The following is a 14558-nucleotide window of genomic DNA, read 5'->3' on the forward strand; positions in this document are numbered from 1 at the left end:
GTCCTAATACAAAAGAATATACATTCTTTTCAGCACACCATGTTACCTTCTTCAAAATTGACCATATAATTGGTCACAAAATAGGCCTCAACAGATACAAGAAGATTGAAATAAGCCCTTGCATCATATCAGATCACCACATACTAAGGCTGATCTTCAATAACAAAAACTCAGAAGGCTCACATATACACGGAAGCTGAATAATGCCCTACTCAATTACAACTTGTGCAGTAATCTTTCACCATTTGTGAGTACTCTGCTCTTCTGCTTAAAGCCCTGATATTCCTCTCCAGTATGAAGAGGAAGGACATATTTTCTGTCTGCTTTCTTACATTGTGCCCTGCTCTGTCATCTGTCTAACTGCCTCCTGGGTTTATTCTTACAGCCCATTTTCTTTCACTCCAAGAGGATCAACGATGAGAAAAAATTCTTGGGCACCCATTTGGTGACACAGTATTTCTAGAATCTAAAATGTGCAGTTGGGTAAAGCATGAAAATAAGGATGAATGTTTGAATCCAGGTTTTAGTTAATTTTCTATGAAATGGAAAGACACATCATGTTTACTAGTGGAAAGGTTACCTCTAGCATTTACATTCCTTCAATCATTTGAGCGTACATGTAAAATATGTGTTGACACAGTCAAGGTTTGTATTTTGAAAATACCATTTATTTTCATTTTTGTGCATAGCATAATAGACTTCATTTATTATCCATTTAAATTTACAGAAAATTGGCCATTGTGGGAAGTTGCATTACTGACCTGATGTACATATTCAACCTCTTTCCCAGTATATCCATTATTAACATCCTATATTAATATAATATGTCTCTTACATAGACCAATATCAATACATTATCATTAAGTTCCATAGTGTAAGTCTTATTTTGTAGTATTCAATCTTATTTATTTTGACAATATACTATCATAGGTTCTTCACTGAGTGCCATCAAGAACACACTATCATGTTCAATATGGATTCATATGTAATCATATCATAGAACAAATCTATGTCTCCTCACATCTTCTTATCCCATTCTTGTCATTATGTCCTTTTTAGTGACTATAGCTTTGTTGTCAGGGTTTGCATCTTTGTTTTACATTATCTCTTGTTCTTTTTCTAAAATGTCATATACAGTGTATGGCCTTTTCATATTAGTTTACTATATATTATTTGAGTTTTCATGGGTAAACAGTTAATTCATCATTATTGTTAAGTACCCATTCTATGAGGTTATTTGTTCACTCTTTTCTGCTACATTCTGACCACTTAGCTAGTCTGCTCCTCACCATCACTCGTGCTGCAGCAAACACTTTCAGGCAACATCATTTTGTGTGAGGTTTCTCTTCAGTTTTAAGGAACAGAAAGACACTGTTGTGGAAAAACACTCTGTTTTCAGATCGAAGGGATTTAACAAGTAGAGCTCCCAGCTCTTATGCAGTCCACATAGCCTTCAGTCTTTGAGGAGAAGAGAATTACCTGGCTGGGGTGCTTACTCAGCAACCCTGCTCTTCCTTCATCCTCTGTGACGAGGGTGCCTTGTGACACGCAACTAGACTTAACCAGAGTAAAGAGGCTTCTAATCGTGTTCTAAAATCCAGTTCCTTCTCTCTCTCTCTCTCTCTCTCTCTCTCTCTGTGTGTGTGTGTGTGTGTGTGTGTGTGTGTGTGTGTGTGTGTGTGTATGTGTGTGGCTACATCTATGTGTACTCACAAGATTGTGTGAGAATTTGTTTATTTGTGTAGAGGTCGGAGATCTCTGACTGATTGCTTTGACACATGGCTTTTCACTGAATCTTGGGCTGACAATTTCTCAGCTAGGCTGAGTGTCCAGCAAGTCCTAGGAATTTGTTTGTCTCCACAGAGCTAAGCCTATAGGTGAATATGCTAGGGTCTGTGTATTTAAATGAGTGATAGAGATCTAACTCAGACCCTATCATGGTGCAGCAGGCATTCATACCTACTCTGTCATCTTCTCAAGTTCTACTGTATTTTTCACTGAGAACAGAGCTCACTAGTTGTTTAGAAAGTCCCAAAGACAATCCTGCCTCAGCCTTTTCACTACTAAGACTGCCAATGTTCACCACAGAGCCTGGCTTCCCTGTCAGTGCTGAGGGTCTGACTGACTCAGCTCCTCAAGATTGCACAGCAGATGTTTTACCAAAGATCCATCTCTTCAGTCTCTAACTCTACTTCCTAATAATTATTAAGTTTATACGATTACTTTGACATTTATATTTAGGTCTTTTAAAATCTTTACACAACATTGAGAGAAAATAGTATATCATATACTGTTGGAACCCTCAGAAATTCTAATAGAAAAAAAATTCAAATAAGCCAGTGAAGCCAAATCATTCACATCGAACCAGTTGATGAGAAGCAGAGTCTATCGATTAGATCTCAAGTGGTTAGTGTTGAAAACCTTCAGCTTCCACTATTTCCCCCAAAGATCAATGTAACAGCTGTCTCGGGATATTCATCATGATGACTAAAAGAACGTGGGCATTGTCTTCAAAATTACTTTGAAAGTTTGGATTCGACAACATAAAGCTTGTTGTTAGCAGTATGCTTACTGTTGAGAAGCAGTGTAGAATGGTCTTGATGTTCCTAAGGCTCTGGATCTTCTTGAAACGTAGGAACAGTGTCTTTTTCATTTCCAAAGGTTTAGATGTGACTTCTACAGTCCTATCTGATTCAGTGGCCATGATCATGCATTCATCACTCTGCTTTTTATACTTGGGCCTCCTTCCGTACAAAACCACCTCAAAGTACCAATTCATGCAGTATGTGCCACAGAGCACCCTTCAGTATGGATATGAATAATGTCGATAAGGGAGTTCATGGGGAGTTTGGAGGAGTAGGTGGAGCAAAATTAAGGGGACTCACTTTTTACAGGATTCCTCAGAGTCTTTGGAAAGTTATTCCATTTTAATTTTCTGAAAGGAGAACATAGAATAAAACATTTCTCAACAATGTTTTCAACAGACTTATGCCTCCTCTCCTCTCCTTACAAAATGATCTCACAGCCTGTCAAAAACAATTTAGAGAATGCTGCTTCATAGTGAAATTACCATTTCTCTTGATGGTGCCATATATTTTCATCTCCCTTCAAAAGAGAAATGAATCGAAACTCTTAGTCATGGTGACTTTTACCAATGAGCCATAAGAGACAATTTGACCTTGATTGCCCATGCCCTGTGCCTAACTTAACCCTTCAGAGACATCCTGTGGACTCAGGTCATTATTCTATCTCTGAGGACGTGATGAGTGTGATGAGCTGAACATGGCAAAGAAAGTTCCATTACTGTCAGGTAACACAGTGTAGCCGTTTAGTGGGAGACATTGGAACACAAGCCCACTTTTGATGCAACTTTGTAAATGAGAGGTCGTAGACAAGTAAGGGTGAAGGCATCCTTTGCAGCTCTTTTCCTAAGAAGGCATCCATGGCCCCTTTTTTCCTAAGTGAATTGCAAATTCATTTATAGAAGCTACTGTATACTTTGTAAGTTATTTTATTGATGGCTGATATCAATGTCCACTTTCTATGTCTATCATCTAAAAGCTGGTTTAATAAAGTCCAGTATCAATTATCTTGCAAGTTAAGTCATTTAAGTCATATTTGTATTGAGCAACAGTTTTTTGAATTTTGTAAAAAGCATTTTTTTCTTTTTAAGATAAAAATATCCAGGCAATATCTGAAGGGTTCTTAAATGGGAAGCCCAATTTGCATCAGATAAAAGGCAGACAGAGTATGCATTAGGGATTACACTTTAAAAGTATGTGTTTAATACTTTCCAAACACATTTATTGTTGATTTATAATATCAGCTATGCTGTCAATATCAGCTAATTGTGAGTAATATTAATGGTCCATAAATTCTCTATTATGTGAATAAATTCCTCCTTTCTATCCATATTTCTACCTATTAATACCTATAACTTTGAAATTTCCTTATGTGTTTAAGAGAAATTTGAAGAGTTGTTTAAGGTTTGTGGCTTAAAGAGATTTTCCTATATCTTCTGTTTGGCCCAGTACAAAGCACTGATTCCCCTTAAGAGAGAAACTGGATGAATTGGGTTTAGAGAAGTGACTCAGCTCTGAAACTGGAAGGGGTAGACTGGCAGATACACTGTAGAACCCAACAGAAAATATAAATGGCTGCTATAAACAGAAATTAATGAAACAAATGTATAGCACTCCATAGATTTGGATTACTCAGCTTTTATAACACCTTTAATTATTTGAAACTGAATCTAGAATCCTGATTTCTAGAACTTGTTATAATAGCCACAAGAATCTAATAAAAGTTTCAAGGCTACAAGCTGCTTTAGTAGACAGCTGCCAGGTACATAAGGCTAGGCATGAAGAACTCTCCCAGAACAAACTGTAGTAACATCTCGTCTTTGTCACTAGTCTTCATGTTTTCTTGCCCTATTGTCTATGGTATTGCAGAAAATATCACTGAGACTTTAATTACACATACACACTTAAAGGATCAATATAATATAAAATTTATAATATCTAGTTTAAAAGTCTATGGACTCAAATATTGTTTGTTGTCCTTGTGAAGGGATCAGAAACAAAATCTCCATAAGGAGACATCACAAGTCACTTGCTTAGATTTGACCCCAACAGTCCATAGTCCATGCATTCACAAGATAATTTAAAATATATCTACATGAGGCCACTCTTTGTTTTAACACCCTACAGGTAGTCCCTAGTGCCCTTCAAATTAGGATGGTGTGTGTCAATTTCTATGCATGGGGAGCATGTATTTTCTTGATTAATGAACTAAACTAAAACTAGATATCATTAACAATATCTTGTTTTTCAGAGAGATGTTGTGAACCCTTTCAATGATTAAAGGAAGGTACAATGCTTTCCATACTTCATTTGACATATAACTTCTATAAGAAGTAGCTGGCATATTCCTGGACCATTTGACATAGCCTAGTGAGGAAAGATAATAGTACGTACATATATAAATAAACAAGATACACTGGAGTGGTAAAACTGAAACATAGAACATCGAGATGATAGAAACCAACCATAGAATGGTAGAGTCCCTGATGGGATAGGCATTTGATGAACTGAACCTAAAGTGTAAGAAAGGCCAGTTATAAGTAGAACTAGAGCATTGTGAATGGAGGTGGAGATAAATCCAAAGCAGTAATGATTGGCACATTGGTGTGAGGAACAAGAGGTCTTCAGTTATGATGAAGCAGAGGAAGAGAAGATGGTATGATTTATTAGAGAAGCTGGTTATCTCTGGGTTATGAATAGATTGGGATAACAGTTAATGATTTTGAATTCTTTATGAGCCATAATGATTTTCTGGAGGATTTTAAACACATAAGTTATATTACATAGATCATAGCCCAAAATGTAACTCTGGTGAACATACAGAATATTAGTTATAGAGGGACAGAGAAGGAAGGACTGTAAATGAAGAAATTTGCCAGTTAAAGACAATAATAGGTTGGACAGTGGTGAGAGCAGGAAATAGGGAAATAAATGAAATTCTTCTCAATGTCTTCTAGAGGTGCAGTCAAAGTACTTCCGTAGGCTTGGTTTATTATCAAGAAGAAGTAAAAGGAAATGGATGGTGTTTCATAGATATTTGTAGTGTGCAATATGAGAAATATTGTTTATTCTAAAGATGCAAAGACCTTTTGAACCATAAGGTTTAGAAAAGGAAATTGAGTTATGTTTTGGTGGGTTTAAACTTAAGATATTTATTAGTTATCCAAGTGGACATAGAGAGATGTAAATTAAATTTCTGTATCTGGCATTCACAGAATTAATACATTTCATGACTAAATAATTTATAAAATGAGACATTTTGATTAAGTATTTAATGGGAAGAAATGTTAACACAATTTTTTCTCACTTGATATTTTGTTAGGATAGCAACATGCTGATGTGATCTTTAGCTTATTCCATGATTTTGAAATTCAGACTGAGCTTTAGCGGGTGTTTGTTTGTTTGTTTGTTTTGTTGGTTGGTTTGGTTGGTTTGTTTTATGTGGAGAAAACGTCAAAATATAATTCTCCAAAATTATATGCATTTTATTTTGTTAATTGATTATTTATTTACTTCCTGAAGGTTGCCACTCCCCCAATCTTCCCTCTCAGAGTTCTTTCTCCCTTCTTCCTCCCTTTGCCACTAAAATCTGCATGCATTCTTATAAAAAGGATCCAGTGAAAGCTGCAATAATAGATATTATTTTCTTTTACTGCCACCTAGTGGCACCATTCAAATTAGAACGAGAAAATAAGTTCACCGCGGAGATAAGTGTCTTTAGAATACCAGAGAACAGGGAATCCCCTATCCCTTCCTCATTTCCCCTGGACAACATGGCTTTTGCAGTAAAACAGTGGCTATGGTCTACAGCTCCTCCAGAGTGAGTGGCTTGCTTCATCAGCAATGTCTACACTTACAGATGAATTGACTTTTCTTCAAATTATGCTTAACTATTTACTCCATTGTGTGTGTGTGTGTGTGTGTGTGTGTGTGTGTGTGTTCCTGCTTGTGTGCGCACTTATATCTGTTTATGTGTGCACATGTGAGTGGGAATGTACACTTGCATGAGTGCAAGTGCTCGCAGATTCTGAGGTTGATGTACAGTGTCTTTCTCAGTTGCTGTTCAGCATATAGTTTGAGAGTTTGTCATTAAGCCTGAATAAAGTTCTTCTATCCATCTAGTCTTGTTAAAAGCCCCCCATTTTACAGAGAGGTAGAGGCACAGAGAAGCACCTGGTAATACCCCCATATGCTGTGAATCCAAAGTCTTTTCCTCATGTTTGCATAGTGGATGCTTAACAACGGAGCCATTGCCTGAGGTTCTAAATTTGCTTCTCTTAAACTTCCACTTAGAAATACATGTAGGCTGTTTTGTAGTAGTCCTTTAATATTTTTCATAATGTTTCTCAGCTCTTGAACCCAGAAAGGAATGGATTTTGTAAGTATTATAAGGAAATATTAAAAATGGATAAAATCCAAGCAATATCTTATTGAACATATCTCTTGGGGGTTGGGGAGTTGTGATTAAGAGATTCCTAGAAGATGTAGTGATTACTAAGAACACTATTTTTTGCAGGCAATGAACTTATGATTTGATTTATATCTGCTGTTTAATAATCATGTAACCTTGAATGTGTTCATATACCTCTAAGAGCGGTTTTTGCTATAGAAATTCAACTATACATGGTTACAGTTGGAGCATTGCTGTGATTTTTAAAATGTATCAGAGAATGAATAATATCCAAGTCTGACAAAAACAACAGATTTAAGAACCACATGGCATTGGAAAGATGGCATAACACATTTACCAATCTATTGAGGAGGGGTGTGCCTTAACATAGAACAGGCCACATTGGAAAACAGAGGAAGGCAGTCAGCAGGCAGGGATAGGTAGAGGAAAATATGATCTTGATTCTTTATTCTGGATTCCATTGGAAAGAATAGACAAGGCAAAGAAGCAGGTGCAGTTTTAATATTGTCAGCAGTCTCTGGGGAGTAGAAGCCACCCATTGTTTGGTTCCTGATTTGAGAATGCAGGAAAATAGTGATTGGGTAAATTTACCATACAGAGTGGGTCTGAAAGTGAAGCCTTGTGGTACAGGCATGTTATTCCCAACTAGTAGACAGGTTCAGGGGTCCTGAGCTACATAGTGAGTTCAAGTCCAGATTTAAAAATGTACTGAATCTTCCTTAAAAGATTAAAAAGATGCCGAGGATACTACAGCTCTCACAAGGTATATTTCTGAGAGCCAATGATATTTTAGGGAAGAAAAAGTTCACAGCCTTGTTTGATCCTTAGAGGGTGAATAAACAAGGGCTTTATCTGGTACACTTAGATGCTAAAGTCAAGTTGATGGCTTACTCATCTCTGTCTAGGTTTGCTTTTCTGTGGATTACAACCTGAACTTCTGGCTTCTGAGTGGCACTTCACTATGTGAAACTATGGAAATTGAAGGCCTGATTGATTATCATCAATAGAAGGGATGTTGGAGGTTTATGATACTGATTTTAGATTTTGTGTTAATATATTTTTCTCCTGCTACAGTTAGCTATACTGATGGAAATTTTGAAGAGATAATGTTGCTTTGGCCAGGACTGTAATAGTGGAATGGAATAAACATACTGAGAGGGTCAAGAAGATTGAAATATATACAGTGCAGTGAGCTGTAATGAAGCTGTAATTTAATCTGGGCTAAGGGGAGGCTAACTACATGAGCTGAGTGAAGCAATGGTGGGAGCATCTGTAGTGAGCCAGGAACCAGCATCCTTCTCTAGCCTACGTTTCAGTTTCTACTTCCTGGTTCCTGCCTTCAGCCTTCTCTCTCAGTTCCCTTGATGAGAATTAAAATAATCATCTTCCTCTCCAAGTCGCTTTTGGCTATGGCATTTATCATAGTGACAGAAAGCATACAAGGTCAATCTCCATCAGAAACTCCACTTCCCATAGACCTAATGGTCTGAGGCAGTACCAACCTAATCTGAGGTTTAGCACTCAGGAAACACCAATTAGGAAGGTGATTCAAGCCCAAATTCTTACCTAAGGTCCTAGAGTGTAGTCACCTGCTGTGCCTCTCCAGGGTCTTTATGGTGTCTTCCAGTTGCCTTGTGGTAGGAGGCAAATTGTTCTGTTTTGTACTCTTAGTCTCATTAATATACAAGAATTTAGAAATGAACATGGAGGAAGTTCAAGGACAACTCTGTGGAGTTTGAAAGTAAAACAAGAGGACAGGCAAGTTGCAATGTTGGTAGGTGCCAGGAGAAGAGAGATGGAGAAGAAGGAGGGAGGAAGAGAGAAAATGTGCTGTCTGAGGTAGATTAGAAGTTCAGCAATGAAGGTTATGAACCGACCACCCAGTACACAATCAACCACATGGGGGCAAACAGTGGGTCGAAGAGCATCAGACCCTGCTTGAGAAAGCTCAGAGTGTCAAGAAAAGCATGCCTAGGGATTGAACGATGTTTAAAAGAAAATGAGACAGAAAATGAGGAACCTGAAGTCAGCTCTGCATCCTTCCGCACCGGAGGAAGGGTTTTGGATAGGATACCACGCTCTCTTCTTGAGTGTTTATTTAGTCCTTTCCTTTCTTTTGTATCTCTTCCGGAAATTCATGTTTGCTTGGACAGATGAAGGTTCCAGACTCATGATTGGCCCATCTGAATGAACTCTTATGAGAAAAAAGAATAGCATGAAAGTTTTGATTAACTTAAAATATTAGGTCTCCAACTGAAACAAAGGTAAAACTTATATTGTATTCTTTTGACCAGAAGGTAGTGTCTGGACTTTAATGAACTTTAAAACAGCATCCATCCATCCACTTTTTTCCTGTAATTTAAATCCTAACTGAGAGTGAATTAGAGAAGCATAGGTAGATAGAAAATTAAAAGCAGGCTCCAAGATGGCTACTGATTTTTCCCTAGAAGAAAGTATGGAGAAACTACTGGAAGGCATGGTACCGTTGTATAAACAGGACCTGTGGGGGAGATAGGAGGACTAGAAACTTTATAAAAAAACACTATGAGAGTTCAGTTAGTGGACATGAAGTCTTATGGATTCTCCCTTCCTGAAAATATCGAGCTTTTTTTTTTTCTTTCTCCGAGGGTCCATCTTGGTCTTACCCATACATTCAGTTCTTTGTCCATATATGAATGTGCCAATCCCCTAGATGGCTACCACCACCTTGACTACATAAGGATGGACAAAGAGTCTGTTTACCTTTCTGGTATTATCAGAGCAAGTGCAGCTGTGACTCAAAGTTAACCACGAGGAAGAGTACACCTAAAATGGCCTCCAAGGCTACTGAGGACAAGGCTGTACTACAATTGTAGAAGATGTTCTGGAAGAATTTGCCTGTAGGGAAAATGTGGTCTCTAGTTTTGCAATTTCCTTTAGTTTGTCATCTTTATTTGCTATGTTATTGAAAAAATACAAAGAAACTACAGATAATTTCGTGCCAATCCACTTGACAAAGATTAAGTAGTAATTTCTTTAAAAGGCTTGAACAATTGAGGCTCAGTAAAAAAAATAGACATACTATTGCAATTGCTCTATTCAAAAAATCAATTTTATAGTTAAAGTATCATCATTGTCAATTGGTCTTTGTATATGAAATACAAGGTTAGGATAGCTATCAAAGTTAATCAATGCAATTACTGTATTAGAAAATATCTAGAGAAAATCGTATTACATTCAATTGGCACAACAGTATTCAACAAACCCAGTATGTATTCTTTTGTAGTTCTTGGAAAAATAACTAGAAAATAACTTCTTTGGCACACAAAGACCACTCACAAAAGACTTATGAACCTTATGTTGAGGGACTGAATTCTTTCCTCTTCTGGATAGGAATAATAGACAGACATCCTTCAGTGAGTTCTACTCAATATTGAATTGTAAGTTCTTCCTGCAATATGAAAAATATAAAAAGACTTTTGTTATGCAAAATTTTCTTTTGTATGATTGCCTGTGTAGAAGATTAGATGTAACTTACAATAAAATCAATTAAAACTAAAAAACGGGTTAAACAAAGTGGCAGGACACAAGATGAATTGCTTTGTACTGATTAATTGAATTTCTGTGTACTAACAATACACACATATAAATGAAAGAAATCACCAATCATTGCAGCAACAAAGGTGAACTAGTTAGGCAAAAGTGTACAGAAGTCACATAATGCCTGTAGGCCTCTTAAACATCCTTGAATGTAATTTAAAAACCGAAAAATGATTCAGGAGTCGAGAGAGTCGGTATTTTTAACTTAAAGAGGGCTCCAGTACTATCTGAAGCAAACACAAAGTAACCTATTTTTGTGGAAATAGAAATGTGTTTATTATGGGGAAACAAAGGACCTGGGATAACTAAGAAACATAAGGGGAAACAAGCAGTTGCAAAACTGATATTACCTTGCATCAAGAAGTAAATCAAGTTTTAATTAGAAAGGCAGGATGGGACTGCTGTACCAAAAATTCAAAAACAAATAAATAAAAGTAAAATCAACAGAATACAGAACATATCTTGTTTTCTTACCTTTGTAATTTCACATCATGCACCCCAATCACATTTATCTTCCCTCTCCTTGTACCTGCCTTCCACCCTTGTAACATTCCCTTCAACAGAGAAAAACAGTCTCCTTGTGGAAGCTGTGGTGTGTCACAGGGTGATCCACAGTATTCCCTTTTGTCCACACTTCTTTGCTTACAAATATTCATTGCAATGACTCCTTGGTCTGGTACAAGGTTTCTGTCTTCTACTACTCCATCAATCCTGAAACATCACTGGAACTCCTCTTGGATACCCTGTTTTTGCCTTGTGTCATGGAGATCCTTTACTTTTGGATCTGCAGGATCATATACATCAGCAATTCATTGATGAAGTACATGTTGCAATGGGCCAATTTAAAACCCAGTATCTAGGGCTGGGGATTTAGCTCAGTGGTAGAGCGCTTACCTAGGAAGCGCAAGGCCCTGGGTTCGGTCCCCAGCTCCGAAGAAAAGAACCAAAAAAAAAAAAAAAAAAAAAACCTGTATCTAGGCCTGAGAGGTATCTGAACTGATCAATCTATTGGCACTTTTATTGGTGGCCTCAGGATCAGCCCAGCAGCGATTCTCACAACCAGGGTCAACTCTATCATGCTGCCCAGGTAAGGTGCAGGGACTACTCTCCCAAGTGTTGCAGCTGTTGAGGGACATGGCCCGTTCTCCCACACTCATGAACCAGATTAATTCTCCCTGCCATAGATGGAGAGGGACAAGAGAGGGGATGATATCATCTCTCCCTTTTCACGTCACTGAACATCAAACAAGAGGCAAGGCTCCTGTGCTCACATTCTCAGGGCCAGCTTCTGGGCCAGCCTTACTGTGCTACCCAGGAGAAGTGCAGGGCCTGCTTTTTTGAGTGCTGAAGGGTAAGGTGCAGGGCTAGTTCTGCTCTCATGACCTTGTGGGACCAACTCTTCTGCCCATTGCCAGTAGCTATGGCAAAAGGGATGGGAAGGAGTCTCCCTCATGAACATCACCTCACAGCAGACAAGAGGGATGGCTGGCTCTCCCACTCGTGCACTTGGGACAGGACTACCCTCAACCTGTACATCCAGGGACAGCTCTACTGTGCCAACCCAGGAATTTAGGGTCAAGTCCTCCTCTCCCACTTTTTTTTTCCTCCTCTCCCACTTTGATGACCTGGGTCCATCACTCCTGCCTGGTGTAGGTGGCAAAGGGTGAGGGGCGACATCTCTTCCTCACCCATATCACTGCACAACCAACAAGTGCTGGGGCCAGCTCTCCCACGGTCATGCCCTCAGGGCTTGCTTGACCATACCTCCACCACCAGGGTCAGCTTTATTATTCTGCCCTGGTGAGGTGCACGGCCTGCTCTTCTGAGTGCTGCAGCAAATGAGGGACAGGGACAGCTCTCCTCTTCTTAGGGTCAATCCTGCTACAGATAGTGAGGCATGAGGGAGAGGCGTCTGTCTCTCCCTAGGGTCTGCACTCAGGAGTACTGCAGCTGGCTAGTGGCAGAGTCAGATCCCTTGTTCTCATGGCCCCAGAGCCAGCTTTTCCACAGAACTCAGGTGGGCAGTCCTAAGACTCCACCATTTCCCCACCAGGCAGTAGAGACTAGGGATATCTGCCTGGCCTTTAATGGCAACAGACCCCTGCTGCTACAGAGCCACAGACCCAGACCTGGCTCCAGTTGGCAGCACAGGTCAGGATCCAGCACCAGAGTTCCATGTAGAATCATTACAAAATCACTTCAGGCTGACGTTACTCCCCTCGATCTTCAATTCTACCTCTTCTTATTGTGCCCACAACCTTCTGGTTCCCTTTCTCTTCCATTTTTCTATCATGTACTTGCTTATTTGCCTGTGGTCTCTGAGTGTCTGGGGTCATCTCAGGAATGCTAGGCCCTGCTCATGCATTATGGTGCCAAGCAGTGGTCATTTCAGGTATTCACCCCTCCCCTCTAGCCTGCCCATGCAGCCCCTTACAAGGATCATCGGTCTTGACCTTACTCCTATCTGGGCTTCTTCTGGTTTTTAGCTTGCTCTCCATCCTAGGAGCCCACCTGGACTATTGATAATTTCAGCCTGCCTTTTTTTCAGGGAACGTTAGTCTTCTAATCATCCAGATGTTTATAGATAAGAACACTGAGGGAAGACATAGTCTCCTCTCTGCCATCTACTGATTCACACGTGACATAGCATCACACGTACAATGCCTCTAGGAGCAGAAGAATATATTTTTATATAGTTCACTAACATGTTATCTAAAATATAATACTATTTTTTCGTTGTCTCCTTGACATATAACTGATCTGAAGTAATTTCACATAACTAACTGAGTAATTTGTTGATCTGAAATAGTTGTATATTTAGTGAAGGGTGTCTGTTTGCTCTATCAACCTTATATCCACCTATAAACCCACCCATCTACTTCTATGTATTAGGTGAAATTTAAACCATAATATATTACTAAAATGATATATTCGTAAGGATTTGCAGAGTGGTGGAAATGCACATATATGTGGAGGAAAATAAGATTGCATAAAAATTTGTTCAAAAGTTGAACAGCTGCTCCCCATCAGTTCAACAAATATTTACTCTATGGTTTATCCATTCTACTTAATGATGTTTACAGAAAGTAAATTAAAAGCTATATCTACAGATATTCCTATACATGAATGTTAATAGTTACTTTACTTTTACATAAAGAAAATATTGCAAATATTCATTAACAGGTAAAAAATTTTTAAGTGAGCAAGGAATCAGGGTTTATTTTAGCAAGCAAAAATTATTTTAGCATATGGACAGGATGGGGAGAAAGTAGAAGTCAGACTGAACCAAGAGGCTGCTGCTGTAAATATATTTTTAAAAAATTATTTTAAATTTACCTTGTGTTCTTTGACAGTTTCATACTTGTACATAGTTAATTGCTAATTTTAGTCATTTTAAGCCACTCCCTATTTCTCTCTCTCTCTCTCTCTCTCTCTCTCTCTCTCTCTCTCTCTCTCTCTCTCTCTCCCATCCTACTTCTTCTCTTACTGATACCCTTTGTCTTCTCAACAAGGCCCTCTTCAAATATGTTTTTCTTTGTGGGTGACCTGGAGTTTAATCAGGGTGGCTTGCATACACATGGAAAGGAAATATGTACAGGAGCACAATTTTGTAAGTGATGACTCTACCAAAATAAATGATATCTCTTCATTTGGCCACCATAAACTTACAATAGTCACTCGTTGAGGGAAGGCCCTCATGAATTTGCCCACTTCCATGATAAATTTTTGCAGGGTACAGTCTTGTGAAGATTTTGTGCATGTATACGCAAATATGGCCAGTTTATGAGTCCAGTGGCTATATCATGTTCTTTTCTTTCCAGGTATCATGACAGCCCCTATGCCTTGGACTGGTTGATGTCACATATATGACCTATTTAAGACCGAGCACTCCCATCATACCTTATTCTTAGTTGCTTTGCCCAGTAATGAGGCAGCTTCACCTAATTCTCATTTAAGCCATGGCATCTATATAGTCATCCAGACAC

At 38.6% G+C, this 14558-nt stretch overlaps 1 non-coding gene across 1 annotated transcript; it reads right to left on the reverse strand.

Annotated features, from left to right (window-relative positions):
- Positions 1-13122: 13122 nt before the first annotated feature.
- Positions 13123-13249, reverse strand: LOC120102064 (small nucleolar RNA SNORA17). Its single transcript, XR_005503096.1, has one exon. It is a non-coding gene; the product is annotated as a small nucleolar RNA SNORA17 (small nucleolar RNA).
- Between the last annotated feature and the right edge of the window lie 1309 nt (positions 13250-14558).

The sequence above is a fragment of the Rattus norvegicus genome, chromosome 3 (assembly GCF_036323735.1).
Source record: "Rattus norvegicus strain BN/NHsdMcwi chromosome 3, GRCr8, whole genome shotgun sequence".
Lineage (NCBI taxonomy): Eukaryota > Metazoa > Chordata > Mammalia > Rodentia > Muridae > Rattus > Rattus norvegicus.